This window comes from Trichosurus vulpecula, chromosome 4, assembly GCF_011100635.1.
Source record: "Trichosurus vulpecula isolate mTriVul1 chromosome 4, mTriVul1.pri, whole genome shotgun sequence".
In the NCBI taxonomy this organism is placed as follows: domain Eukaryota; kingdom Metazoa; phylum Chordata; class Mammalia; order Diprotodontia; family Phalangeridae; genus Trichosurus; species Trichosurus vulpecula.
The window spans coordinates 29,033,799-29,061,679 of NC_050576.1; the positions used below are offsets into that span (position 1 = coordinate 29,033,799).

General features: G+C 39.9%; 1 protein-coding gene across 1 annotated transcript in view; it reads right to left on the reverse strand.

Annotated features, from left to right (window-relative positions):
- C4H1orf185 (chromosome 4 C1orf185 homolog) overlaps positions 1–27,881 on the reverse strand; it is a 129,208-nt gene that overhangs the window by 87,617 nt on the left and 13,710 nt on the right. The window lies entirely within an intron of this gene.

Here is a 27,881-nt window from a genome sequence, read left to right on the forward strand (position 1 = left end):
GTGTTTTTGCCTTTCTTCGCATACTCATGCTTAACACAATGCCTGGCATATAGTAAATACTTAATAAATTCTTTTTGACTGTTTACTGACTGCATTTTGGCGAGTAAACAATTTTTTAAAAGATCTATGCTTTTCTGCATTTGTGTATGAGAAATTATATGCTAGTTAATATATGATCAGTTTTTATAAAGCTGTAATGGTTATAAAACTCCTTATGATTCACATTTAGTAGTCAGTTAATAAGCGTTTATTAAGTGTCTACTATGTGCTATGCATTAAGATACAAAGAAAAGTAAGATACAGTCCCTGCCCTCAAGGAGCTTACAGGCTAATGAATTGTGGATCAGCAATCAACAATGGCCTATCTTATCTAGCTTTTCCAAAATTCTATTCAAATTCTCAACTTCTTTCTTTATATTTTTGTTAATTTTGTCCAGGTCTGAAAGGGACACATTGAAATTTCTATCAATGATTGTTTTACTATTCCTCCTCATAGTTCAAGCTTTTTCTTTAGGTACTTACATGCTATATCATTCAGTACATGTATGTTTAATATTGATATTGTTTCCTTACCTATGGTCCTTTCACATATAATAACATTTCTATGCTTTTTAAACCATGTATAGTTTTATTGTTTCCTTGTTTGGAATTATGATGACCAAACCTGTTTTTTGGGGTTTACCTGACACATAATAGTTTCTACTCTAGCCTCTCATTTTTATGTTGTGTGAATCTTCATTTTTCAAGTGTATTTCCCACAGACCCCATGTTGTTGGCTTTCTAATCTATTCTTCCACCTTTTTCCATTATATTAATTCTAGTCACATTGATGGTAATGATTATTAGGTTCCTGCCCCCCTCCGTAATAGCTTAAGGTTATGTTTCCTTACTTTGCCTCTATCTTCCTCTTTACAAAGAAAAAGAATGTGGGGGAAAATAAACTAAAACACCCCAACTTATTTATAATTGGAGTGATCTGATCTCACTTCTTTGCTCTTCCTCTCTACATTTATCTCAGATCCAAATCTCTAGACCTTACGACCTTTCTCTGTCTCTCTCTGTCTCTGTCTGTCTGTCTCTCTCTCCCTCTCCCTCTCTCTCTCTCTCTCTCTCTCTCTCTCTCTCTCTCTCTCTCTCACTCTCTCTCTCTTCTCTTTCTCTATCCTCCTCTCTCTCTCATCCCTCCTCTACCTCTTCTCTCTCTATCCTGTCTCTCCCTCTCTCTCTCTCTAGTCCTTCTCTCTCTGTCCTCCTCTCCCTCTCTCTCTCCCTTCTCCTTCTTCTATCTCTCTCTGTTCGTCTCTTCCTTTCTCTGTCTCTCTCCCTCTCTCTCTCCCTCTCTCTCTCCTCTCTCTCCTCTCTCTTCCCTCTCCTATCTCTTCCCCTCTCTCTCTCTCTCTCTCTCTCTCTCCTCTCTCTCTCCTGTCTCTGTCTCTGTCTCTCTCTCTCTCTCTCTCTGTCTCTCTCTCTCTCTCTCTCTCTCTCTCTCTCTCTCTCTCTGTCTCTCTCCCTCTCTCTCTCTCTCTCTCTCTCTCTCTCTCTCTCTCTCCCCTCTCTCTCTCTCTGTCTCTCTCTCTCTGTCTCTCTTTCTCCCTCTTTCTCCCTCTCTCTCTCTCTCTCTTTCTCCCTCTCTCTCACTCTCTCTCTCTCTCTCCCTCTTTCTCCCTCTCTCTCTCTCTCTCTCTCTCTCTCTCTCTCTCTTTCTCCCTCTCTCTCTCTCTCTCTCTCCCTCCCTTCTCTCTCTGTCTCTCTCTCTCTCTTTCTCTGTCTCTCTCTCTCTCTCTCTCTCTCTCTCTGTCTCTCTCTCTCTCTCTCTCTCTCTCTCTCTCTCTCTCTCTCTCCCTCCTTCTCTCTCTCTCTCCCTCTCTCTCTCTCTTTCTCTGTCTCTCTCTGTCTCTCTCTTTCTCTGTCTCTGTCTGTCTCTCTCTGTCTCTCTGTCTCTCTCTGTCATCCCCTCTTTAGGAGAATCAGACTCCCATAACTGAAGTTTGTCTCAGTTGTGACTGTTTCCTCCCCAACAACACACTCTGCACTAACCTCTCTTCCCTCTTCTCTCCCTGCTGATTTCTCTGCTTACTCTACAGTATCCCAGCACCCATCACTGAGCCTCACGTATAGGAAGTACTTGATAAACATTGAATTGAAGTTTTTGAATTCACTACTGCTACTTCCTCTCCCCTTCAAGTAAGTGTAGTTTGGGGGGAATTGTTAACCTTGTAGTTTCAGGGGAAAACATAAAAAAGCGCAGTGATGCTAACGTTGGGTATAAAAATACTATTCTGCTTTTCTAACAAACTTCATTAAAAGGGCTGTTAATACGGCCAATAACAGATATATGAGCTTGGAGAGATGATTGAAGCACCATCATACGCTGTAATAATCTCCCGGGAGTTTAGTTATGATGTTGGAAATCGAGGGGAAAGGCTCAATGGACTTTACAAAGTACCTATTTACCATGCCAAATTGCAATATGAAAACATTCTTCACAATGCTTTGGAAAGCCTTTTGGGTTTAGATAGTTTTCCAAATACGTGGCTCCCTTTCACCTGTCAACAGATTCCACAACTGCAATGCATTTCTTCCCAAATCCTCGAAGTATATGCAATTTATAAATCTGCTGAGAAATGTAATTTTTTTCTGTCAAAAGCTTGATGAGTTCAAGACACGTTGGCCAAAGATGCCTTGCTATTCTTCTATTGATACTTGAATGTAAAATAAAGCTGTCTGTTAAACTTTTTAATGCAGTATAAACCTATATGAAAAGGGTAATGACATGTGACATGACCCAGAACCTTGTTTTTAATATTCACTCAAGCATCAATTCTGTACAAAGTGACATCATCTGTAAAATGAGGGAATGAACTGAATGATCTCTAAGACTTCTTACATCCCCTAAAATCTTACAACTTGGCAATTTCTCTGCCTTTGGCATATTGGTAAGCTCCAAGTTGCCAGGTGATGCTGTAAGTCTGTAAGACCGTTCCTAAGCTCTTTGCAAGGAAGCTCAAATGCCATAAAATAGGTTAGAGCCCTCATTGAGGTTGTCATTTAATTTCATCTTTATTAATCTTTAATAAAAACAGCATGGTTGAAAGAATTTAGATGTTCTTTAGCAACAGCTAGAAATGGAGATGACATTTTTTTAATCCCTAACAGACCCACTAGGGAACTTTAGAAAACCAACCAACCAACCAACCTTGAAGCAGAATTTGAGAATGTGCCCCATAAAAATGGTATATGAATATTACAGAATATCAAAATTAATGGAGTTTATCTAGATAATAAAAGTCATAGTGTCAGGTCCTTCCTCATCTCTGCCTCCTGGCTCCTCCCTGTTTCTTCAAGTCTCAGCTAAAGTTCTACCTTCTTGCCAAATGCCTTTTCCCAGCCCTCTTTAATCTTTGTGATTAAGAGCTAGCTTAATTGAGTTAGCTAGGTAGGGGAGTGGATGAAGTGCTGAACCTGGAGTCAGGAAGACCTGAGTTCAAATTTAGCCATTTACTAGCTATGTCAAGTCACTCAGGATGAGAAGAATATAGAAGATATAGAGAAGATGACCATCAACAGGACAGTAGCCCATGTATTCTCAACTGGCCAGAAATTGGGAAGCTTGAGTGAGCTGTTCAGACAATACATAGCTGGGGGGAAGATAAAATATGCCTGGTCAGCAGTCCTACAGAGTGTTTCATACTTTGTTTCTTTAAGCAGCAAACTCCCTGGAGAATATCATCGGAGTGATCCGTTATTGCAACATGCTGTATTTTGAACAGATGAGTGGTTTCCATTCAGCTCTGACACACCGGAAATGGTTGGGGCTCAGACAATCCTAGATTTAGAGCTGGAAGAGATCGTAGAGGCCAACTACTCCAACATCCTCATTTTTACAGATGAAGAAACTGAGACCCAAAGAGGTCAAGGAACTTCCCCAAGATTACATAGTAAGTAGCAGAACCAGAATTCAAGTCCACATCTTCTGACTCTATAATCCAGCATCCTCAGCCCTGCAGGAGTACAGATGGGGTGGACCCATAGGCAATTAGTGCTTACTCTTTTGGGGTTCTGGGGTGACCTTTGTCTCCATTACCTGATGCTGGTTGCACTTATTGCCTCCAGGAGCAAATATAAAATGTTGTTTGTCCTCCAGCCTTCTACTGGAAGCCTTCCCTAACCCCTCTTAATTCCGCTACTTTCCTTCTTTTAAGTATTTCCTATTTATCCTATCTAAGGCTTGCTTTGTCTATATTTGTATTGTGTGTTGTCTCCTCCATTAGACTGCAATCTTCCTGAGGGCAGGGACTGTCTTTCATCTGTTTCTGCATCTTCAGCACTAAGCGTAATGTCTGGCACATAGTAGGCACTTAATAAATGTTTATTTATTTATTAACCTTTTTCCTTGGGAAACTGGAGCTACAGGGAGCATCTCTCCCAGAGCATCTGGCACTGCCAGTGGAACCTAGGGACTCCTGAACTTCTGAAGTGGCCATCAGGCTCGAAAAGGCCATCCTTCATCATGGTCACCGTTGAATCTCCTGTGCTCAGGCAGACACATAAGGCAAAGGAGGCTATGTGGTCCTTGAAATTCAGTTTCAGACTCACCTAGAAAGCTTAGGCACTCCTTGCTATGTATGCTACCGGAGTTATATGGGTGCGTGAGGTGGGGAAGAGGGCTTTCCCTTCCCCCAGGAGCAGTCCAAGGGAGAGGTTTGAAGCATATGGACCGATGGGAAAAGTGAGTTGCCAAAGGATGCAGCCGCACCTTTTAAAGTCTGCTAGGTGGGCCATTCTTCACGGCTCGGGGGCCAATCATCTTTGATACAGCCCCCAGTTTCAGGAGGGGGGACTAATCCAAAGCCTCTGACTGTACACAGTCTTTATCAAAGGGCTCACTGGAAGGGATCAGGGTAAAGGTTCGTACCCTTCTGCCTGGGATACTCCACAATGGATGCTCCACTATGTCCCAGGGAACAGCCACTGTTGCATTTGGCTAATTTGATTCAACAAATGTTTACTAGGTACCTACTGTAGAGAAGGCACTATAGTAAGTGGTAGTGTTATAAAAATCCTCCTCCCCCCCAATCCAAATTCCTGCCTTCGAAGATACAACATAGAAACAGATACATCCATTTAAGTTTGTTTGAACAGGAGAGCACCAAGAAATAGAGAGGGTTGAGAGGGTATGGAAGTGAAGAAAGGCTTCGTGGAGGAAATGGCCCCTGGGCTGAACCTTTAAAAAAGGTGAGGATGCTGAAGTAGGAATGTGTAGGAGATAAGAAAAACATTCACAAAGTGCTTTGCCACCTTTAGACACTGTACAAATGATGGCTGTCATCATTGTTGTTGTGTTATTCCATGCATAGCAGACAGCTTGCGGAAAGGCCCAGAAATGGGGGTGGAATGCCCGTTTGGGGAATAGCAAGTAGGTTCATTTGGCTGGAATTGACAATGTATCAAGGGGAGTAGTGTGAAATAAGTCTAGAAGACAGGAGAGAACCAGATTGGGAAGGGATATACATGCTAAGACGAGGAATTTGTATCTTATGTTAGAGGCAGAGGAAGAGTGGCAAGGCCAGACCCGTGTCTTTAGATTGATTTTGTTGGCAGCTATACTCAAGATGGATTAGTGAAGGGAAAGACTAATTTAACAGCCTGGGAGAGAGGTGATGGGGGCCTGAATGAGGGTAGTGGTTAGAAGAGAGGTGAGATATTGTGGAGGCATAAGGTTCTGCAGCTGATTGGGATGAAAGCATGGGCAACGGCAGGGCAAAGAATGGGGAAGAGTCAGTGGTGACTCTAGAAGGTTGTGAACCTGGGGGACCATATGGGTAGTGGTGGCCTTTGGAGGAATAAGGAAGTTCGGAGGGGGAAGATAATGAGTCTGTTTTACATGTGTTCATGTATTAATAGATATTCTTGTGAAGTTGGTGGGATGAGACTGAAGTCTAAAGGGAGGATTGGGACTTGGGAGTCATAGGATCCTAGCTCAAGAGCTATAAGGGACAATGGAGACCATTGAGTCCAAACTCCGCACTCCACAGAGGAAGAGACTGAGGCCATGGTTGGTGAAGAGGTTGCCCAAGGTCACAGAGCCAATAAAGGTCACAGATGAAATCTGAAGCCAGGTTCTCTGATTTTAGGGCTAGAGCCCACTGTGCCACACTGTCTTCAAGAGTCATCTGCATAGATAATTAAACCCATAGGAGCTAACCAATCACCTGGGAAAAGTGTGTAGAGAGAGAACACTCAGAATCCTAACTGAATCATACTTTTCATTTCAGTCATGTCTGACTCTTCGTGACCCTTTGGGGTTTTCTTGGCAAACATACTGGAGTGGTTTGCCATTTCCTTCTCCAGTTCATTTTACAGATGGGGAAACTGAGGCAAACAGGGTGAAGTGACTTGCTCAGGGTCACATAGCTAGTAAGTATCTGAGGCCAGATTTGAACTTGGGGAAAGTAAGTCTAAGCCTGGCACTCTATCCACCTTTCCACCTAATTGCTATAGTTGGTCCCAGAGGACAGAATCAGGAGCAATGGATAGAAGTCGCAAGGAAGAAAATCTAGGACAGACATGAAGAAAAAAAACTTCTCAACATGAGAGCTAGATACTTCTTCCCCTTGTTACAGGTATTCAAATAAAATCCGGATGATAACATGCCAGGTTTGTTGTGGAGGTTTTGTTTTGGGTTTTTTTTTTTTTAGGTATAGGACTGGATGGCCCTGAGCTCTGAGTCTGTGCTGATCTTGAAGTGCCATGACTATGAACATAAAACACCATTTGGAATTGTAAAGGTTCATGTATAAGAGACTCATCCCATATTACTACCACCTGCAGGACATGCCTGGACATTGCTGTTTCGATCGCTCTTTCTTCCCCACAGCTCTAATCTTAAATCTTACCCAATCTACTGGTTCCTTCCCTGTTTCATATATTAACTAGCAGGTGTGCGTGCAGCAAGTCGGATGAGCAACAAAGTTGCTTATATTCTTCCTCCTCACTTCCATCAGGACCATACCTTTCTTCTCTCACTGGATAGTCCCAGGAGTATGACTTTCTCTAGGTCTGTCCGTCTTCCTGTCTCTTTCTCAAGTCAGACCTTGGAGATTTGTTTAAGAAGCTGAATTCTAATGATCTGTTCCACTGGCCAAACTAGCGGCAAAATGTCACTGTGGTCTGGGTGCATTGCCTGCAGGGAAAGTGTTTCATGTAATGGCTGTATCTTTAAACATGTTCATATCTCCTCCATCCTTAAAAAACAAACAGCTCTTACTAGTTCCAACCATCCCTGCTAGCTCCAGCCCACATCTCACTTCCTTTTTTGCCTAAATTCCTTTAAAAAGCTATCTATACTAGGAGCCTCCATTTTTTTTCTTGCCTTATTCTCTCCAATCTAACTTCTGACCTTATCACTCAACTGAATGACAAGCTCTCTCCAACAACTGCTAACAATCTCTAATGGCCAAAACTAATCTCTTTTTCTTTTCTCGATCTTCACCCTTCTTGACCTCTCTAAACCAATATGACACATATAATTGGACAAAAGTTTCTCACAATTTCCTTTATTTCCTCTCATTTATTATCATTTCTCCTTTTTCATTTTTGAAATGATTTTATTTCCCTTTTCCTCTGTCTCTCTTTTTCTTTATGTCTGTCACACACATACATACATACACACCCCAAATTAGCTAATGGTTTCTTGTCTATTTTTATAGTCTTTAAAAAAAAGTCCTAGTTTTATTTATTAATTCACTGGTTTTTTATTTTTTAAATTTATTTTCAGAATTTGTGTTTTATGTTTTAGGGGGGTGGGTGTATTGATTGGCTGCTTTGGGGTTTGTTTAAGTCCTAGTTTTATTTATTAATTCACTGGTTTCTTATTTTTTAAATTTATTTTCAGAATTTGTGTTTTATGTTTTAGGGGGTGGGTGTATTGATTGGCTGCTTTGGGGTTTGTTTGTCTTTTTTAGTTGCACACCCAATTTGTTGATCTCTTGTTTCTCTCTTTTGTTGATGAACGTATTTAGAAATGTGAATTTTCTGCTTTTATTACATAACATAAGTTTTGACTCTTTTCTCATTGTTTTCATCTTCTTTTATAAAATACATAGATCCTAGGCTTTGTTTTTTAATACACACAATTTTATAGGACTATATTATTTAGTTGGCATCTAAGTATGAATCTTTTCTTCAAATTACCCTTACTGATCATATTTTTTATTGCATTGTAGCCAATAATGGACGTGTTTGATATCTCTGGCCATCTACATTTGTTTATGATAGCTTAGTGCCCTAGTATGTAGCTAGTTTTTGTAAAGGTACCATGCAAAGCTGATAGATATATGTACTCTTTATGATTTCTATTCAGTAGTCACCAAAAGTCTGATATCCATAGGGAATAGGGACTGGACCTGTGATTTAATTGCTATAGAGAACTTCTGGATGAAGACATTTCTTCTACTAGTGCAGGTCATCATATTCTCTATAACCAATATTCTTAGAGAATTGCTTTGAGCGCTGAAAAGTTAAGTGCTTGCCCAGAATCTCATAGTCAATATACGTTAGGGGGATGAGACTGAAGCTCAGGACTTCCTGGCTTTAACTCTCTCTCTCTCTCTCTCTCTCTCTCTCCTGTTCCACATTGCTTCTCATAGATAAATTATCCTAGCTTTTCTAAAATTTTTTTCAGATCTTTATTACTTTTCTTGATGATCTTGTTGATAAATTCATCTAAATCTAAAAAGTATACATTAAAGTGCTCAAAAAATATTTCTTTGCTATCTATTTATCCCTGTAGTTAAATTAGTTTTCCCTTTGGTACTAAGTGCTATACTATTTGGTGCTTATAAATTTATTATTGATATTACTTCATTATCTCTAGTAAACTTTTGTGCAGACCCCCATCACCTCATTCCTTGATTATTGCAGTAGTGCTGGTGGGTCTGTCTGATTCAAGTTTCTCCCTACTCCAATCCATTCTCCACTCAGCCACTGAAGCGATTTTCCTAAAACACAGATCTGAACATGTCACCCCCACTCAATAAGCTGTGGCTTCCTATTGGCTCCAAGAACAAAAACTAAATACTCTCTTTGGCCTTCAAAGTCTTTCATGACCTAGTGCCCTCCTACCTTTCCAGTCTTCTGACGCCTTACTTCCCAACATGTGATCTTAGATCTAGTGACACCGGTGTCCTTGCTATTTCATGAACAAGATACTTCATCACTTGATTCCGGGCATTTTCTCTGCCTGTCTCCCATGCCTGGGATGCTCTGCTCCAACTACTGATCTCCCTGGCTTCCTTTAAGTCTCAACTAAAATCCCACCTTCTACAGGAAGGCTTCCCTAACCCCTCTTAAGTCCAGTGCTTTCCTCATTTTAATTATTTCCTGTTTATCCTATGATATAGCTTGCTTTGTATGTATTTGTTTGCATGTTGTCTTCCCCATTGGATTGTAAGCTCTTTGAGGGCTTTTGCCTTGTTTGGTATGCCCAGCTCTTAGCATAGTGCCTGGCACGTAGTAGGTGCTTAATACATGTTTATTAAATTGAATTGTATTGGATGGACACATAAGAGGAGAACAGGAGAGCAGCAATGTATTTGACATCTACATGGAAAATGGTTTTTCTCTTTAAAACACACCACCAACATAATAATGTCAGAAACAATGGTTATGAAATATCTCATTTTTCAAGAACATATTTTAAGCCTATTATGGTTCTGTCTAGCCTTATTTCTATTATCATCAATTCTGAATAGAACTGCCTTTGACTATTTTTTAAAGTCATCTTTAGATGTTCACTATTACTTCAACAAAATTTTCTAGAATTTTGCCAGGAATTGAAGTCACATTTACTGACTTCAATTTTAAGTATAAACCCTAAACTCATGTTTAAATACTACTTTCTTCCCTTTTAAAACAGTCTGGGACATATTCTCTTGTCCAGCTTTTCAATAATTTTCCCCTTCTCGATGATCTTTCAAAGCAGTCATCTATCACTATTATATCTCATCTCTATTCTAAATTTATTGTAATTAGTTTCCTAAATTTCTTGAATATTTCGTCTTTCTGAATAAGTAGCTTGTAATGTACTCCAATTACAATGTTACTTCTAATCTTGCTCCCATTTATTTTCACCCAAATCTGCCCTTACTATTGTGAAACCAAACTACACGGAAGCTATGTCTTTCCTTGCATAAGCAGGACACAGACAAGTAATCTGTCTTTGCTCAACTCCCAGATGGAAATAAGCAAGAACCAAAAACTCTGTGGGTTAGTTCTCATCCCCTGCCTGGGAGATGAGAAAAGCCTGGGCAGGATGTGGAGAATGCATGGAATGAATAGTCTATGATTGTTAATGATGCTTCTACTTTCATTACCTATTTTTAAGTCTGATTAAATCCTCTACACCATATGTGATTATAAATGACCTTGAATAAAATAAAGCAGGTAAGAGATGCATGGGAAGAATCACTGGGATGAGGACAAACTAAGCTACAATACTTGATTGGATGATTTCAGACACAGTCCCAAAACTAATATAAGAAAGCAGCACTGTCCACACAGGGATAGAGCCAAGGAGTTAGTGCCAGCAAGTTGCTCTGAGAGTTTGAAAGGGACCCAGGAAGCTTAGCAGATACCCCAGAGTGCCCATGTAATTACTGATGACCTTTTCTGGTTTTTATTTTGAGTTTTATTGTCAGACTTTTTATACTATGTTGTTTATATTACATGTTCTTTGTTCCAATCTCCAATCAGAGGGATTTCAGTGGCAGAGTGTGTTGATGACGTGTGAATACCAGGGCTGTTATGATCTTGGAGGATGGTAAGATGCCTGGGATCCCAAAGAAGTACAAAGGAGGGCAGCCATAAGGGAAATGGATGACTAAAAAAGATAATGGTATTCTTTTTGGAAATTATTTTTATTTATTTCATTAAATATTTCCCAATGACATGTAAATGAATTTTTAAAAATTTTGAGTTCCAAATTCTCTTCTTGAGAAGGCAAGCACTTTGATTTTAGTTATACATGTGATGACATGCCAAACATATTTCCATATTAGCCATGTTGCAAAAGAAAGCAAGAACAAAATAAAACAATAGAAAGAAAGAAAGCTTTAAAAAGTGTGCCTAAATCTGTACTCAGAGTTCATCACTTCTCTCTCTGGAGGTGGATAACACTTTTAATCATGGGCCCTTTGGAATTGTCTTAGATCATTATGTCGATCAAAGTAGCTAAATCTTTCACGATTGATCACCCTTACAATATTACTGTTATGATAAAATGTTCTCCTGGTTCTGCTCATTTCACTTTGCATGAATTCATATAAGTCTTCCCAGGTTTTTCTTTTTATGTTTCTCTTGAGCCTTGTATTTGAAAGTCAAGTTGTCTATTTGGTTCTGGTCTCTATCATCAGGAGTGCTTGAAAGCCCTCTATTTTTATTAAATGTCTATTATTTACCCTGAAAAATTAGACTCAGTTTTGCTGGATAGGTTATTCCTGGTTGTGATCCCAGATTTTCTGCCTTCTGGAATATCATATCTCAAGCCCTCTGCTCCTATAACATGGAAACAACTAAATATTGTGTGATCCTGGTTGTGGCTGCATAATATTTGAACTATTTCTTCCTTGCTGCTTGAAATATTTTCTCTTTGATCTGGGAACTCTAGAATTTGGCTATAACATGTCTGGGAATTTTCATTTTGGGATCTCTTTCAGATGGTGATTGGTGGATTCTTTCCATTTCTATTTTACCCTCTGGTTCTAGATATTGAGGCAGTTTTTCTTGGTAATTTCTTGAAGTATGATATCCAGGCTCTTACTTTGATCATTACTATCAGGTAATCCAATAATTCTTAAATCATCTCTCTTCAATATATTTTCCAGGTCAGTTGTTTTTTCTCCCAAAGAGATATTTCATGTTTTCTTCTATTTTTTTCATTCTTTTAACTTTGTTTTATTGTTTCTTGGTGTCTCATGAAGTCATCATCTTCTACTTATCCAGTTCTAATTTTTAAGGAATTATTTTCTTCACTGAGCTTTTGTATCTCCTTTTCCATTTGGCCTATTCTGATTTTTAAGGAGTTGTTTTCATCAGTGACTTTTTGTACCTCTTTTTCCATTTGGTCAATTCTGGTTTTTAGGGTGTTATTTTCTTCAGTATCTTTGGTGCCTCTTTTACCAAGATGTTAATTGTCTTTTTACAGTTTTCTTCATTTATTTTCATTTTTTACCTAATCTTTTTCCTCTAACACTCTTATTTGATTTTCAAAATCAACTTTTAGCTCCTCCAGAAATTCTTGGTAGGCTTATGTCCAACTGACATTTTTCCTTCAGACTTGGCTTGCAGCTCTTTTGACTTTATTGTCTTCTTTTGAGTGTCTGTCTTGATCTTCCCTGTCATCATAGTAGTTTTTTATGATCAGCTTCTTTTTTTTTTACTGTTGTTTGCTAACTTTCACACTCTATTTCTTGATTTGGAACTTTATGTTAATGTTGAGCTCTGTTCCAGGTGTGGTAGGTGTCTTAAGCTTCAGACTTTTTTGCATTGCCATTGTCAGAGCTAGGAGTAGGAGTCTGGAAATTTTTGATGCCTCTAAGGTGGTATGATCCAGTGTGGTCAGTCACTATTGTCTTGTTCTGCACTCTAGTCTTTACCTGGGATGAGCCCCTGATCTCTTGGGATTGCAATTGATACTCAATAATGGTGTTCTTGACAGAAATAGGGAAATTAGGAGGAACAGGTATAGGAGTAAAGATGATGAAGGCCACTTTTGATGTTTTGAATTTGAGATAGTAATGGAGACATCCAGGTGGAGGTATCCAGTAGGTAGCTGGTGATATAGAACTAGATCTAAAGAAAGAGATGAGGAGTGGATATATAGACTTGTGAGTCTACTGCATAAAGATGATAATTGAACTTGTGGAAGTTGATGAAGTCACAAGAGAGCCTGCAGTGAGAAGATATGAAGATCTGGGACAGAGTCCTGGAAGATACCTGTATACAGTGAGTGATATAGAGATGATGATGAGTTCAAAGGGACCTTCATGGCCATCTCTAGTTCATCTGCTGTCTGAAAAAGAATCTCCATTACAACTTACTCAGCAAGTGGTCCATTCAGATTCTTCTTGAAGACTTCTGGAGAGGGAGAACTCATTACTTCCAAGGTAGCTTTAGTTAGTTCTCATTACTGAAAATTTCCTCCTTTAGGAAGCCTAAAGGAGCTTTTTCGCTCCTTCCATCCACTCTAGTTCTGCCCTCTGGGGCTGAGCTGAACAGGTCTATTTTCTCTTTCACGTGAGAGCCTTTTGGGAAGGGAGGCTTGCCCAGAGTCACACAGCTAGCAAGTGTCTGAGGTTGGATTTTAACTCAAGTCTTCCTGACTCCAGAGGTGGTGTCTCTATTCATTGTGTCACCTAGCTGTCCCCACATGATGGCCCTTTAAAAAAATGAAATTTTATTTTTTCAAATAGCCTTTTTTACTCTGCTCCCCTCCCCCACATTGGGAACACACGAAAAACAAGACTATATGCATGTGTATAGCTAATGACAACAAATGTCTACATAAAAAAAATTGTCTCTTTCTGCATTCTGAGTCTTTCACCTCTCTCTCAGGAGGTGGGTAGCATGTTTATTCATTAGACCTCTGGCATCCCAGTTAATCATTACTCTGATTAGAATTCAGCATAATGGCATTCCATCACATTTATGTCTCATAACCTGTTCATCCATTCCCCAGTTGATGGGCACCTCCTCTAATTCCTGTTCTTTGCCATCTCAAAAGGAGCTACAAATATTTTTATATGTCCTTAGCTTTTGTTTTGCTCAGGATTATTCTATCCCTTAATCTACTTTGCTTCCCCCACACCTTTTTCCCCCCTTTCCTCTTTTTCATTGTTGAATAAAATATATTTCTGTACACCACAGTTGTATACAGTATTCCTCCTTCTTCTGACCAGTTCAGATAAGGGTGAGGTTCAAGGGTCAACTACTCCCCTCATCGCATCTTCTTTTTTGTATAGATGTCTATCTGTATACTCTGATTATGCAAAATTATTTTCCCTAGCCTTCCTTTCTCTCCTTCCCCATACCACATGTACTTTCTTCCTCTCTTTCCATTCTTTTCTTAAGATCATCAGGGCATAACAGAACTACTCTCAAGCCTTGTCTAATTGAACTCCCTCTATGAAACCTTATGATGAAAGGGTTCAGAGGGCACACATATATTATCTCAGATATTTGAATGTAAGCAGTTTATTCTTGTTTGGTCCTTTATCTTTGCTCATTCATATTTACCTTTTTATGTCTCTCTTCACTTCTATGTTTGTATTTTAAAGTTTCTCTGCAGCTCTGGTCTTTTCATCAGGAATGCTTGAGATTCCTCTATTTCATTAAAGGTCCATTTTCCCCTCTGAAGCATTATACTCAGTTTTGCTGGGTAAGTTATTCTTGGCTGTGAGCCCATATCCTTTGCCTTCTGGAATATCATATTTCAAGTTCTCTGCTTCTTTATAGTGATGGCTGCTAAATTATGTGTGATCTTTACTGTGGCTCCTTGATACTCAAATTCTTTCTTTTTGGCTGTTTTGTGGTATTTTTCTTTGACCTGGAAACTCTGGATTTTGGCTATAGAACTTCCTGAGAGTTTTCATTTGGCGGTATCTTTCACGAATTTACTAGCAAATTCTTTCTGTTTCCACTTTGCCCTCTGGTTCTAAAAGATCTAGACAGTTTTAACATTTCTCAAAATAGGATATCTAGAACTTTGGTTATGGTGTTCAGTTAATCCAATGATTCTTAAATTTCCCCCCATGATTTGTTTTCCTTCTTGGTTTTGTTATGAGAACCATATATTTTCTTCTATTTTTTCAGCTTTTGAACTTTGTTTGCATATTTCTTGTTGCCTCATGGAGTCATTGACTTCTGTTTGGTCCATCTGAATTTTTAGGGCATTTGTTGCTTGGACAAGGTTTTATTCCTCCTGTGCCAAGCAAATAATCTTCTTTCCAGCTCTTTTTTCTATAGCTCTCAATTATCTTCCAATTTTTTCTTTGAGCATTTTCTTTTCTTTTATAAAATGTTTTTAAACTCTTTTTTGAAACTTTTGCTTAATTTCTTCCAGGAATTCTAGCTGAGTTTGTGCCCAAGCTATGTGGCAATGCTTGTAGGTATTTTGGAGTTATTCTCTTCTGCATTTGTATCTTGAGCATCCCTGCCACAATAACAGCTCATTGCGGTGGGTGCAATTGTTATAAAGTCTAGAAGATACTTTTTTTAGCTTTAATTGTATTTTTAATTTATCTTGGTGGTATTTTTTTGTTTGACCATTCTTCCAGTCTAGTTCCTAAGTTTGGACTTGCTGTTGGGCTCTGCTTCTAGAAGGAAAGTCTGGGCTGGTCCTGTTGCTGTTTTCTTGGGAGTATTTAATGTTGCATTACTCTGGGATATTGAGGACAGTCTGGGGACCTGTAAGCTTTCAGTGCTCCCAAAACGATCTACAGTTACATCTAATTATTGTGTTTTCTAACTCCCTACCTCCACCCCAGTCTGAGCTCTACAAGTTTCTGACCTGAGTTTGTGTCTGAGAAAGAGTCGACTGTTACTGGACTCTGATCCATCAAAAACTCAGTTGGCTCAGAGCAGCAGAATTGTAGGCTCCCCTTTGGTCTTGGATTCCCACCTTGATCATTCCTCTGTAAGCTAAGCTAGACATTGGAAAGGAAACCCTGCTTTCTGCCTGGGGTCTGAGTCACACCACTACTACTGATGCTGCTTTCTGAACTTTCTCCTAGAATCTCCACCTAGAGCCACCTAGAACTTCTCTACCTGGGAACACCACTATCTTGTACAGGTCCCCTTTTCATTCCATCCTGGATCTGTAACCTAGGACTGGGTAGCGAGTGACAAAGCTGCCAATTGGCCCCTGTCCTTGTTTCAGCACTCCAGGGTGGGTTTGGGGGTGCCCTTTACATGAGTCTGAGACCTACTCTTCCTCTGGTGCACATCCTCTCCCTGCGCTCTTCTCCAGAATAAACATTTCCAGTTCCTTCAACCTCATAATAGCATAGACTCAAGACCCTTCACCATTCTAGTTGACCTCCTTTGGACCTCCAGCTTATCAATGTCAAATGGCAGTGCCCAGAACTGAACAAAATACTCCAGATGCAGTTGGACAGGGGCAGGGTCCATTAAGACTGTCATCAAAGTCTGGAAGAGTGGTCATTTGGAAGAGGGAAAAATAAGAACTGACATTTACTTATCACTTTGATATTTTCAAAGCACATAATATCCCTCACTTTGATACAAGAACTCTTCGTAGTATCATAAGATTTTAGGTATCTAAGTTGGTCCATTGGCCATCTAGCCAAACCCATACCTGAAAAAGAATTCCCTCTATAACATACCTAACAAGTGGCCATTTAATATTCACTTGATATTCAATTAAAAGAAACCAGCTTCCTCCCAAGTCAGTCATTCTACTTCCAGATAACTTTCTTTGTTATCACATGTTTCTTCATAATGCCTTGACCTACCTGTGAGTCTCATCTTCTTACTCGATTTTAACAATCTGTGTGCAGGATCCAGGAGCTCTACCTAGAAGAGGAAAATGCTAACGATGCCAGGCCACTGGATGGCATTTGGTGAGAGGGAAGGGGGGCACTAGTCTGTGTGGTGGGGTGCTAGAAATTGGCCAGCCATGACTGTTATCTTTAATGATGATGCCCAAAGTCAGGAGCCAAGCTTGGCATTGCTCTGGGGATATTCTCTCTACTCTTACTCAGACTTACAGGTTGGGTTCCCAGAGAAAGACTGGCTAAGCCCTGAAGGATTAGGGGGTTGTCTTTTCATGTGCTATAGTTCACAAGCCCCCAACAATGTGCCTTCCCTCATGTTTTTTTGGTCTACCTGTTAGTCAGCCAGACTTAGCCTTTTAGAAACAAGTATTACCCAGTCCAAATTTTCACAAGGACTATTTGTGCCAACCTGTGGTAGAGCATTCCGAGCTCGTATTGGTCTGATCAGCCACAGTCGCACACATTGAAACTTGACTCTAGCCTAGTGATGTCATGTTGGTCCTGTTCGAGAACAAAGGACAGCAACCAACCAACAACCAATTACTGTATTTACTACTGTGGTATAGTTGATACAAAGCATTCTCCTCCAAAAGTCTGTAACACATTTACTTAACAGCATACACAGGATCTAGGATTGTTTACTACAATGGTATAGTCCAGAGTCTAGGGTATTTACTACAATGGTAAGAATGAACCAAAATCCTAGGCAGTACTAAGGCAGTGCTATGGATAGAATGTTGGACTTGACATCAGGGGGAATGAATTCAAATCTGAACTCAGACATTTTCTAGCTTTGTGACCACGGACAATGTACCTGTTTTCCTCACAGCCTCTAGAATTTGTCATTTCCCTTTTTTTGGCCAATTTTGCCAGTTTGCCTTTTTCTGCTTCAGCTAAAGCATAATCAATTTTACTCCCACCTTTTCTTTTAACTATGTGTGCAACTTTCTGTTTAAAATGTGTTTCTTGCATAGAACATATTGTTGTATTCTGTGTTCTAACACATTTTTCTCTGCTCTTCTGTTTTATGGGTGAGTTCATGCTACTCCCATTCACAGTCATCATTGTTAATTGTATATTTCTCTCTATCCTATTCTTTTATACTCTTCCTTCTCTTTGTTTCATACCCATTCTTCACAAAGAAAAAGAGGACAATGAGAGACAAGGAGTCAGCTTAGCACTAATGCTATAGATTTGGTGTAATGTGCTTCTGTTCCCCTGCCCCTCTTCTATTTCCCTCACTTAGAGCCCAATAACAGATACTTAGAATTTCTTTCAAGTCCTTTCAATTCCACTCTCCTTACATAGTTTTGCTTGTCTAATCACTCTCTTAATCTACCTTCGCTCTAATTCTTCCTTTTTCCTTCTTCCCTTACCTCCTGTTTCCCTGTATTAAATGCATTTCTATACTCCACTCTGTATGTATATTCTTCCCTCTTCTGACCAGTTCAGATAAAAGTGAGGTTCAGGTGTTGCTCATTCTTCTATAACCCCTTCCTCCTTATATAGACTTTTATTTGTGTATCCAAATTATGTGAGATGTTTTTCCCAATCCTTCCTATTCCTTCTCCCTTTCCCCTCAGTGTACTATTCTTTCCCTTCCTTTCCACCCTTCTTTTAAGCATAACAGAACCACTCCCAGACCCTCTGTCCAATTGACACCCTCTATGACCCCTGTGGGTCACACGTATCATCTTCCTATATCAGAACATGAACAGTTTAGCGTTACCTAGTCCCTGATGATTGCTTGCTCATGTCTACCTTGATGTTTCTCTTGACTCCTATGTTTATATTTCAAAGTGTCTACTCAGCTCTGGTCTTTTCATCAGGAATACTTGGAAGTCCTCTATTTCACTAAAAATTCATTTTCTCCACTCTGTGAGAGGTAATGGAGTTTCTGCTAGGTAAGTTATTATTGGTTGTAAGCCAGACTAGGAATGTCATATTCCTAGCTCTCTGCTCCTTTATAGTGGTAGCTGCTAAATTGAGCATGATCCCAAAATGTGATTCCTTTGTACTTAAATTCTCTCTGGCTCCTTGTGGTATTTTTTCTTTGACTTTAAGGCTCTAGATTTTGGTTATTATATCCTGAAAGTTTTCGTTTTGGGTTTTTCTTTAGAAGATGGCTAATGAATTCTTTCTATTTCTACTTTGCCCTCTGGTTCTAAGAGATCTGGGTAGTTTTATGATTTCTTGAAATATGATGTCTAGGCTTTTCTTTGGTTATTTCTTTAAGGTTGTCCAATGCTTCTTAAATGATCTTTCTTCAGTCTGTTTTCCAGAACAGTTATTTTTGCTCTAAGATACTTTACGTTTTTCTATTTTTTTCAGCATTTTGGCTTTGTTTTAATATTTCTTTTTGTCTCGTGGTGTGTTTAGCTTCTACTTGGACTATTTTAATTTTCAGGGAGTTATTTTTTTAAATAAGTTTTTATACCACTTGTTCTAAACTGTTAATTCTCTTCCTGAAACTTTCTTCCATAGCACCCTTGCTTGGTTTTCAAAATAATTTTAATTCTCAAAAAATGAAAACAAACAAAAACCTTTTGTTTCATTTCTTCTAGAAATTCTAGCTGAACTTGTGTATATGCTATTTTTTTTTCTTTGAGGCTTTACTTATGGATGTTTTGGAGTCATTCTCTTCTTTTGATTGACAGTATTCTTGTCATCTCTTCCTTTCTCCATCTCTCTCTCCTTTCCTACTTGCTTCTTTCTTTCTTTCTTTCTTTCTTTCTTCCTTCCTTCCTTCCTTCCTTCCTTCCTTCCTTCTTTCCTTTCTTCCTCCCTTCCTCCCTTCCTTCCTCTCTCTCTCTCTCTCTCTCTCTCTCTCTCTCTCTCTCTCTCTTTCTTTCCCTCCCTCCCTTCCTCCCCTCCTTCCTTCCTTCCTTCCTTTCTCCCTTTCTTTCTTTCTTTCTTTCTTTCTTTCTTTCTTTCTTTCTTTCTTCCTTCCTTCCTTCTTTCCTTCCTTCTTTCCTTCTTTTCTTTCTTTCTTTCTTTCTTTCTTTCTTTCTTTCTTTCTTTCTTTCTTTCTTTCTGTCCTCTCCACATAGGGTATCACACCCTTACCTGTGGGTGCTCTTTCCAAAGGGAATAAATTTTAATCTCTGAAACTGTTTTTCTTGTTTTTGTTTTTTTTCTTTTAAAGACCAGCTTTAACCCCAAATCACTCTGAATCCATACCAAGCCCTACTTGGTCGTTGTTTGGGCCCTGATTGGCTCAGAATGAATGTAAATAATGATTGTTTCTGTTTTTGCCAGAAACCCTGAGGGTTTTCCCTTCCCAAATCTTTTTTTTAAGAGGCCATTCTTTGCCTCATTTTTATTAAGGCTTAATCACTGAATGGGCACTGTCTCAGTCAAACTAAGACCTGTTAAAAACCTTAGCTTGAAAAAGCCAAGGTCCCCCACTGCATCCTGGGACATCTCCAGTTGTCCTGATCCATACCTGGCTGCTGGACCCAGATGGCTCCAGAGGAGAAAGTGAGGCTGGTAACTTTGCACAGCCCTCCCTCACTTAAATCCAATTCACTTGCATGTCATGGCATCACTGCCCCAATGTCATGACTCTCTTTGAGAATGAAGGACAAACAGCAGCAGCAGCAATTTTATCACCTGGGTGCCTTTTATGATGAGATTTTGTTTGTTTGTTTGCTGGCTCATTTTTCTAGCCTATTTCATGACTTTCAACTTTATATTAGGGCCAGATTCTACACACTTCTGAGGAGAATTCTGAGCTGAAGTTTCGCCCTCTTGGGTCCTTCTGCTGCTTTCTTGGAGGTATTCGGTTTTGTGTTATTCCAGGATCTCAGGAACAGCTCAGTCTGGGGACCTCCAAGTTTTCAATACTTCCAAAATGGTGTGATCCAGAGAAAGGTCTGATCACTGATCTCCTGGTCTGAGCTCTGCAAGTTCCTGACCTAGGTTTGGATCTATGCAACACTTCTGTTGGCTTGCCCCTGGTTGGAAGTTTCAGCAGCCTACTGCTGGAATCAGCTACTATCAGCCAGGCATATAATTTTATAGATTCAGAATGATAGAACTGCAGGCTCCCATTTGATCTAGGATTCCTGTCCTTATTATTCTAGTATAGGCTTCAAATTGGGCTGGATGATGGAACTGAGATCCTTCTTAGCTCCTAGGATCCGAACAAAGCTACCTGTAAATTCTAAACTTGTTCTTCACTCAGTACACCCCTCTTTCCCTCTCATTGCTTCTGACATGTACAAGTTCAGGGTTCACCTGAAGTGTCTTCTTGCTTTGGTTCATAACCTTGGTCCTCTTTCTGTTGCCTTGCCTTGACCAGCGTTGGAAAAATGATTCACTGTGATTTTTTCCTCTTAGATTTCCTGATTATGACTGTCCCTGTGTTTCCTAAATCTTTGTGGAGGAATCATGTTGGAAGGGCTCTATATTTCCTGCTCTTCTACCATTTTGGCTCCATGAGGGATCACCTTTGCAATAGCTTTCTATTTGTCTCCCTGCCTTAAGTCTCTCTCCACTTCATCCTCTACTCAGCTGACAAAGTGATTTTTCTGAAGCATCATTTTGAGTACATCACCTCCATGTTCCATGCACCCAAGTGGTTACATATCACCTCCAGGATCAGGGATGAAGTCCTCTGTTTAGCATAAAACTTTTCAAAACCTGTCCCTTTGCTACTTTTCTTCTTATACTTTACTCCCATCTACACACTCTTTGATCCAGCTACACAGGTCTGTTTGCTGTTTCTCAAACAGCACTCTCCATCTCCTGCTTCCATGACTTGGTCCCCATGCCCAGAATGCTCTCCTTCCTCGTGTCCACCTCTTAGAATCACTGACTTCCTTCAAGCTTCAACCCAAACCCAAAGCCAGAGGCCTTCCCCAGTCCCCTCAGATGCTAGTGCCTTTTCCCTTCAGATTACCTTCCATCCACTGTGTATATATCTTGTATAAACCTAATTATTTACATGTTATCCTCCCATTAGAATGTGAGCCCTTTGAGGACAGGCACTGTTTTCTCCTTTATTTATATCCCCAGCTCTTAGCAGGGTGCATGGCACAGAGTAAGTGATTAACATGTTTGTTGACTGACTCATTGTCTTAATGGGTGAACAATAACAGCTTGACTAATAGCCTCTATCTTCTCAGTGAAGTAGTAGGAGGCCAGATCCTCTCCTGAAAAGGAGGATGAAGAGATGGTTTGGGTGACTTGAAAAAAGTGAGGTTTGGGACAGCAACAGGTGGTGTAAGAGATTATCTCATCCAACCTCCTGATCTTTCAAGTAAAGACACCGGCCCAGAGAGAAGATATTTGCCCAAAGTCACATGGGTAATGTCTAGAACCAGGACCCAAAGTCATCTCCTTAGAATCTACATCTTCTTTCTGTTAAAATACACTGCCATTTAATTGTTATTGTCTGTCTTCCTAAACGAATCCTAACTCCTTCTCTGAGGTTGATCTGTAATGGCTTGTTTTTTTCAATGCTTTTGAGAGATAATCTTCCAGATGTTATTGTCACAGAGAAATAATTTGTCCTTATCTTATTTGGGCTCCCTGTTTGTGTTTGAATAGTGGGCCCTGCATGAGAAGCAGCATAGTGTAATTCTCAGGACAGAGAATCAGTCTTGCATTCAGAAAGACCTATATTGAATTTCTGCCTCTGACCTAAACTAACTGGGTGCTTCTGACCAACGCACTTAAACTCTCAGTGCCTCAGGAAATCCTCTAAGATTTTAAGTTACACACAAGTTGCAGAATCTGCAGAGATTAGCAGGAGTTCACCATTCTGATGAAATCATATGTCTAGATCAAAAAAAAGTAGTCCAGTGGTAAGACCCTTTGGGGGAAATGAGGGTGTGGGTCATTAACTTTTGTTGTGCCAATGTCTCCTTTTCTTAATCTGTTTTCTACTTCTGTTATCCTCCCTGTGGAAAATAATTGCAAAATATGGGGATTCACATTATTCTTTCCTGTCGCTATTTTAGCTTGGCCAAAATCCCATTTATTTTCCCACTTTAAAAATTATAACCCATGTTTCACAGATCCCTGGAAAAAGTAATGGATTGCATGTTTCCTGCCCATATTTTCTTAAGTGAGCTGGTAAGTGAATGAATGAACACTTTAAAACATTCTGGCAGCCCTCTAATGAAAAGTGGTCTCGTAAATTAATGAACTATGCAAAGATAACTTAGTTGGGCAGAGATCTAAGTCTGGAAGTGTGCTAATGTGCCAAATTAGACAGGTAGGGTGTGTGTGAGAGGTGGTGGTGTTCTGCTCATACATTCAAGCTGATGCTCATTATTCATCCATAATAATAAGAGCTGATGTTGACATAATATTTTAACTTTTGTAAAGTACTTTACACACATCACTTTCTAACATCAATCCTGCAGTGGAGACACTATCTCCACCTTTAAAGAGGTATCACTACTTTATAGATGGGAAAATAGTCTAGAAAGAAATGAAGTCACTTGCCTACAGTAACTCCCAATCAGTAGCATCAGTGTTAATGGACCTCACAGAACCCTGAAGTTGAAAACGACCTGAAAAATCATCTAGTATCAATCTCTTCTACAGCATTCCTGACACAGGGTCACCCATCCTCTACCTGAAAACCTTTGTGATGAGGCACCTGCTGCCTACCTTGGCTTCCCATCCCCCTTGGAATAGCTCTTATTCTTGGGATTTTTCCTTATTTTTGTTATTGTTATTGTTCAATTGTGTCCGACTCTATGTAACCCCATGGACATTGTCCACAGGATTCTCTTGGCAAAGATACTGTAGTGGCTTGCCATTTCCTTCTCCAATGTCTCCCTATTTTACAGATGAAGAACTAAGGCAAATAGTAATTTGCCCAGGGAGTGTCTGAGGCCAGATTTGAACTCAGATCTTCCCAACTTCAGACCCAGTGCTCTATCCACTGTACCACCTAGATGCCCCTGTTTTTCCTTATATCAAACTTAAATGTGCCCTCCCTCCCCCCCAATTGCTCCTGTTTCTTCCTTCTGGAACCAAACAGAACAAGGCTCATCCTTCTTTCATATGACAATCCTTCAAATACAAGATGACATCTACCATAACCCACTAAGTCTTCCCTTCTCCAAGCTAAATACCCCCAGTTCCTTCAACATGACCGTGGGTTTCTTCCCCATCTATGCTCTGTTTTGTTCATAACTGTCCTTATTCAACCCTTCAGTTTAAGTGCACAGAAGGGAGACTTCACTCATCCTGTTTCCTTCATATTCTTAATTTTGTTTTGTGATAGCACCATTCCCTAGATCTCACACCTCCAGACCACACAGTAAGACACAGCATGCCATAGAGGGGATCCCTGAACCATAGGCTATATTGAGAACTTGGAGATTCAATAGATCCATACTCTCTCCCTCCTCAAATTACCTTGTATTTATCTATGATTTGTGAACATGTTGTAGCATTCCATTAGCATGGAAATTCCTTGAGGACACAAACTGTATAGTTTTGTGGATAGTACATAGAGGGCCAACATTGGAGTTAGGAAAACCTCAATTCAAGTCTGGCCATTGACACATCCTAGTTCTGTGGCCCTGGGAAGATCACTTAGCTTATGAGAACTCTGGGTAATTTTTTTTAAGATTTTAAGTTACAAAACAGTTGCCTATCTGCATTATTAACAGGATTTCCACATGGGGAGTTCCTTATATGGATGAAATCATAGCTTCAGACCAATCAATCCCCAGTCTATTGGACATCCAGTTTGAGATGCCTGAAAGGCAGTTGGAAATGTGAATGGGGAGGTTAGGACTGGATAGGTACATCTGAGAATTGTGAGCATAGGAGTTTAGGAATTTATACACAGATTCTTTTAAAAGTGTTTCTTGAAGATAATTTAAGTAAATTGAATTGCAGAGGGGTCAAAGGTGGAATAGTGATTCATTACTTGTTAGGGTCCCTCTGCATGGCTCTGAAGCCTCTGCTTTGCGGAGGGGAATCTATTCCCTGTTTCTGCTTCTGTAGGGGACCCAGATGGTTGTACTTTTGTGCCAAGAGGAGGAACTGAAGTTTTGAGAAACATCATCACTGCTATTTCAAGGATTTGGATGCTGCACTGAGGACTCTGGTTTAAAGTTAAGCTAAAATGTCCCTGTAGCTTCCTCTTCCCAAAATGGGTTCTTGGGAGGATGTGACTAGGATCTCTCAATCACCTGTTTGAATTGTGGATTAGGGGTTTACTGGTAAATATGCTGGGGTTTGAAATAGTAGAAAGAGCTTAGAACTTGACACCAGAAGATGGGAGTTTGAATCTTAGTCCTACCACTTAATTGTGTGACTCCGGGTATATTATTTAACCTCTCTGCACCTCCGGTCTCTTCATTTTGAAAATATGAATAATATTTATACTTCATGTGCTTTGAGGGAAGAAATTTCTTTGTGTATTTTATTATGTGACATAAGGAATAGTCAATCCCATACAGCCTAATATTATCTGCATGTGCCATCTCTGCACATCCACACAGGATACCTATCATGGAGGATACTCACTCCTCACCCTCACCTCCTGGAAACCTTAGCTTTTTTCAAAGCTCTGCTCAGGAGTCAAGTCCTACTAGGAGTCTTCCCTGCAGTTATCAGTTAGTCAAAAAGCAAGATATATGCAAGATAATTTTGAAACAGAAGGAAAGGACTAGAATTAAGAGGATTGGGAAAGGCTTCCTGTAGAAGGTGGGATTTTCACTGGGACCAGGGAAGCCAGTAGAAAGAAAGAGCATTCTATGCAATGGCAAAAGCCAGTGAAAATGCCCAGAGAAAGAGAGAGGAGAGCTAAGTTGTGAAGTGTTTTGAATACCAAAGGACTGAATATTTTATCCTGGATGTAAAAGGGAGCCACTGATCAGAAATATGTTTTAAGATCTTTTTGACAGCTGAGTGGAGGATGGACCGGAGTGGGGAGACACTTAGGGTGACTAAGCAGCAGGTGATACCAATAGATCCAATATGAGGAGATGAGGGCCAGCACCAGGGTCATGGTCTTGGCAACAGACTGGATATTGGGGGTGAGAGAAGATGAGGAGTTGAGGATGGAGCCTAGGTCTAAAGCCTGGCTGACTGAGAGGATGGTGGTGCCTTCAATAGTGATAGGGAAGTCAGGAAGAGGGGAGGGTTTGCGGAGGAAAGATAAGGAGTTTCTCTTCTCTGGTGAGTTTAAGGAGTCTATTGGACATCCAGTTTGAGATGCCTGAAAGGCAGTTGGAAATGTGAATGGGGAGGTTAGGACTGGATAGGCACATCTGAGGATCGTGAGCATAGAGACAATAATTGAATCCACGGAAGGTGATGAGATCATCAAATGAAATAGTATAGAGAGAGAAGAGAAGAGGGCCCAGGAAAGAGCCCTGGGGGACACCCATGGTTAGCAAGCATAACTTGGATGAAAATCCAACAGAGGAGACTGAAGAGTTGTCAGAGAGGTAAGAGGAGAACCAGGAGAAAGTGGTGTCCTGAAAACCTAGAGAGAAAAGAATATCAAGGTGAACATGGTGACAGATGTCAAAGGCTGAAGAGAGGTCAAGAAGGATGAAAGTTGAGAAGTGCCATTAGATTTAGCAATTAAGAGATCATTGGTAACTTTGAAAAGAGTAATTTCTATTAAATTGTAGAGTCCAAAAGCCAGCCTGTTAAGAAAGGATGAGAAGAAAGTAAATGTAAGCATCAATTGTAGATGGCCTTCTTTAGGAGTTTAGCCACATAAGGGAGTAAAGATATGGAGTGACAGGTAGTGACATTGGACAGATCAAGGAAGGGTTGTTGTCTTTTTTTTTTTTTTTAGAATTGTCCAAAACGTAAGACTAGAGCTCAGAAAAACCAAAGCTGGGTATGTAGATATGGAAATCACCTCTAAAGATAATTGAACCCTTTGGAGCTGATGAGAATAGTAAAGCAAAATACTACAGAAGAAGAAGAGAAGAGGCTCCAGGACAGAACCCAAGGTTAGTGGGCATGTTTTAGATGAGGATCCAACAAAGGAGGCTAATAAGGAGCAGTTTGGTGGGCAGGAGAGCTGGGAGAGAGAAGTGTCCCAAAAGCCTAGAGAGAAAAGAGTATCCAGAAGAACAAGGTGATCTTCAGTCATGTATGAAGCAGAGAGTTCAAGAAGGATCAATTAATCAAAAAATAAACATTTATTAAGTGCCTTCTATGTGGCAGGCACTGTGCTAAGCAATGAAGTTTGAGAAAAGCCCATTGGAGTTGGCAATTAAGAAATCACTGGTGACTTAGGAAAGGGAAGTTTTAGTTGAATGATGAAGCCCAAAGCCAGAACGCAGAGCATTGTAAAATACTCAATTTTAAATCAGTAAGAGAAATGAAAATGGTGGCCCCTATCGTAGATGGCCTTCTCAAGCAGTTTAACCAAGAAGGAAAGGAGAGCTATGGGATGATAACCAGTGGGGATGATAGGATCAATGAAGGATATTTTTAAGGATGGAGAAGACAAGGAGATATATATATTTGTAGGCAGAAGAAATGGAGCCCTTAGATGGGGAGAGCTTGAAGATAAAGGAAAGTGGGGGTGACAGTGGGAGCAAACTGCTGAAGGAGATGGGAGAGGATGGGATGAAGGCTGAATGTAGAATTCTTAATGCTCTCCTCCCTAAAACAATCCCTAGTATTTGTCTCACTTTCCATTTATACTGTATATATCTTATTTATATGTTACACTGATGCAAAGTGAAGTGACTAGAACCAGGAGAATGTTGCACACAGTAACAACAGTGTTGTTTGATGAAGAATTGTGAATGACTTAGCTCTTCTCAGCAATACAATGACCCAAGACAATTTCAAAGGACTAATGATGAAGCATGCTATCCGCCCCCAGAGACAGAAGTGATATTGATTGAATACAGACTGAAGCTTGCTTTTTTTCACTTTCTTTCATTTTTTCTTTTATTTAAGTCTTCTTGTTCAAAATGACTAGTATGGAAATGCTTTACATAATCACACATGTATAACCTGAGTGCTTTCCATCTCAGGGAGGGGTGAGGAGAGGGAGGGAGGGAGGGAGGGATACAACTTGGAACTCAAAACTTTAAATAAAAATGTTAAAAATTTTTTAAGAAAGAACAAACAGGCCATTGAAGTAATTCTCATAAGAAAGAATGCAAATTATCAATAATCACATGAAAAAAATGCTCCAAGTTACTAATAATAAGGAAAATGCCCCAAGGTTCTACTTCATATCCATCAGATTGGCAGAGATGACAAAAACAAAATCACAGTTGTCGGAGGGGCTGCAGGAGGACAGACTCACTGATGCACAGTGCCTTCCTTCTGTTCAGTATTTCCTATATTTAT